The sequence below is a fragment of the Mesoplodon densirostris genome, unplaced genomic scaffold, assembly GCF_025265405.1.
Source record: "Mesoplodon densirostris isolate mMesDen1 unplaced genomic scaffold, mMesDen1 primary haplotype scaffold_37, whole genome shotgun sequence".
NCBI lineage: Eukaryota > Metazoa > Chordata > Mammalia > Artiodactyla > Ziphiidae > Mesoplodon > Mesoplodon densirostris.
Genome location: NW_026778196.1, coordinates 5,694,227 through 5,697,634, shown reverse-complemented (window position 1 = coordinate 5,697,634; position 3,408 = coordinate 5,694,227).

The window sequence follows — 3,408 nt, the reverse complement described above, 5'->3', positions numbered from 1 at the left end:
CACGAAAAGGCTCCATGCCTTTTTCATCACAAAGCCCCATTCCGTTTTCATCACAATGCTCCATGCCATTGTCATCAAAGTACTCCACAAGCTTGTCATCAGAATGCTCCATGACCCTTGTCATCACAGTTCACCTTGCACTTGTCAGCACAATGCTCCCTGACCCTTGTCATCACAATTCTCCAAGCCATTGTCATCACAATGCTCCATTACCTTTGTCATCAGAATCCTCCATGACACTTGGCAACACAATGCTCCATGCCATCCTCATCACAATGGGCCATTACATATGTCATCACAATGCTCCCTGACACCTGTCTTCACAATACTGCATGACCTGGTCATCACAATGCTCCATGCCCTTGTCATCACAATGTGCCATTCCAACTGTCATTGCAGTACGCCATGAAACTTATTAGACCAATGTTCCATGCCCTTGTCATCACAATGCTCCATGCCCTTGTTATCACAATGCTCCATGACCCCTGTCATCACAGTGCACCGTGACTCCAGTCATCACAATTCTTCATGACCTTTGTCATCACAATGGTTCATGCCCTCGTCATCAACAGTCTCTGTGACCTTTTTAACCACAATGCTCCATGAAATTTTCATCACAATGCTCTTTGACTCTTGTCATCACAATGCTCTATGCCTTTCTCAGCACAATGCTCCATGACCATTGTCATCACAATGCTCCATGCGCTTGTCAGAACAATGCTCCATGACACATGTCATCACAATGCACCATGCGCTTGTCATCACATTACTCCACAACTTTGTCACCACAATGCTCCATAAAATTTGTCATCACAATGCTCCATGCACTTCTCATCAAAATGCTCTCTCACCACTGATATCACAATGCTACATCACTATTTGTCACAATACTCCCTCACCCATGTCATCACAATGTTCCATGACTCCTGTCATCACAATGCTACATGCACTTATCATCACAATGTTCGATGACCCCTGAAATCACAATGATCCATAACACCTGTCATCACAATGTTCAATGCCACTTTTCATCATATTGCTCCATGACCCTGTCATCAGAATGTTCCCTGCCCTTCTCATCACAATGCACAACGCCCTTGCCATCAAAATGCTCCATGACCTTTGTCATCACAAAGATCCATGACCCTTGGCATCACAATGCTCCATGTCATTGTCATCACAATTCTCCATGAACGATCTCATCACATTGCTCCATGCCCTTGTCTTCACATAACTCCAGGACACATGTCATCAGAATGTTCCACGGCGTTCTCATCACAATGCTCTATGCCCCTGCCATCACAATGCTCCATTACCCCTGTCATAACAATGCTCCATGACCCCTGCCATCACGATGTTCCATGGCCTTTTCATCACAAGGCTCCATGACCCTTCTCATCACCATGCTCCAATAACACTGTAATCACAATGTTCTATGCCCCTTTTCATCTCAATGATCCATGAATCCTGTCATCACAATGCACCATGCCCATCATCATAATGCTTCATGCTATTGTCATAACAATGAAATCAAAATGATCCATGACCTCTGTCATAACAATGCTCCAAAACCTTGTGATCACAATATTCCATAACACTTGTCAACACAATGCCCCTTGACGGTCGTCATCACAATTATCCATGGTCTTCTCATCACAATGCTACCTGACCTTCGTCATCACAATGCTCAATACACTTGTCATCAACATGCTCCCTGACACTTGTTGTCTGTATGCTCCTTGAACCCTGTCATTACCAGGCTCCATGCCTTTTTAATCATAATGATCCATGCCCTTTTCATCACAATGCTCCACGTCCCATGTAATCACAATGGTCCATGCCATTGTCATCACAAAGCTCAATGACGCATGTCATAAGAATGCTCCTTGGTCTTCTCCTCACAATGCTCCATGCCCTTGTCTTCAAAATGTTTCAAGACACCTGTAATCAAAATGCTCCTTTCCCCTTTTAATCAGTATGCTACATGAGACTTGTCATCACAGGGCTCCATGGTTTTGTCATCACAATGCTCCAGGACCTTGTCATCACAATGCTTCACGACGTTGTCATCAAAATTTTCAATGGCCCTTGTCATCATAATGTTTCAAGCCCTAATCATCACAATGCTCCATTATATTTGTCATCACAATCCACCATTACATTTGGTATCACAAAGCTCCATGCCATTGTCATCGCCATGGACCATGACATATGTCTCACAATGCTCCCTGACAATTGTCTTCACAATACTCCATGACCTTATCATCACAATGCTGCATGCCCTTGTCATCACAATGCACCATGCCCACTCTCATCACAATAATCTATGAAACTTGTCAGACCAATGCTCCATGACACTGTCATCACAATGCTCCATGCCCCTGTCATCACAATGCTCCATGACTCCAGTCATCACAATGCTTCATAACGTTTGTCATCACAATGGTCCATGCCCGCGTCATCACAAGGCTCTGTGACCTTTGTAACCACAATGCTCCATGAACTTTTCATCACAATTCTCTGAGAAACTTGTCATCACAATGCTCCATGTATTTGTCAGAACAATGCTTCATTACCATTGTCATCACAATGTGCCACGCGCATGTCATCACAATGTTCCAAACCTTGTCATTGCAATGCTCCATAAACCTTGTAATCACAATGCTCCATGCACTTCTCATCAAAATGCTCTCTCACCAGAGATATCACAATATTCAATCACGAGTCATCACAATAAACCCTCATCCTTGTAATCACATTGTTCCATGACCCTGTCATCACCATGCTACATCCCCTTATCATCGCAATGTTCCATGACCCCTGCCATCACAATGTTCCATAAGACCTGTCATCAAAATGCTCCATGACCCTTTCCATCCCAAAGCTCCAAGACCCCTGACATCACGATGTTCTATAACCACTGCCATCAAAATGTTCCATTACACATTTTATCATATGCAATGCTCCATAAAATTTGTCATCACAATGCTCCATGCATTTCTCATCAAAATGCTCTCTCACCAATGATATCACAATGCTACATCACTATTTGTCACAATACTCCCTCACCCCTGTCATCACAATGTTTCATGTCTCCTGTCATCACAATGCTATATGCACCTATCATCACAATATTCGATGACCCCTGACATCACAATGTTCTATAACACCTGTCATCAAAATGTTCCATGACACTTTTCATCAAATTGCTCCATGACCCTGTCATCAGAATGCTCCCTTCCCTTCTATCACAATGCATAACGCTCTTGCCATCAAAATGCTCCATGACCTTTGTCATCACAAATATCCATGACCCTTGGCATCACAATGCTCCATGTCATTGTCATCACAATGCTCCATGAACGCTCTCATCACGTTGCTCCATGCCCTTGTGTTCACATAGCTCCA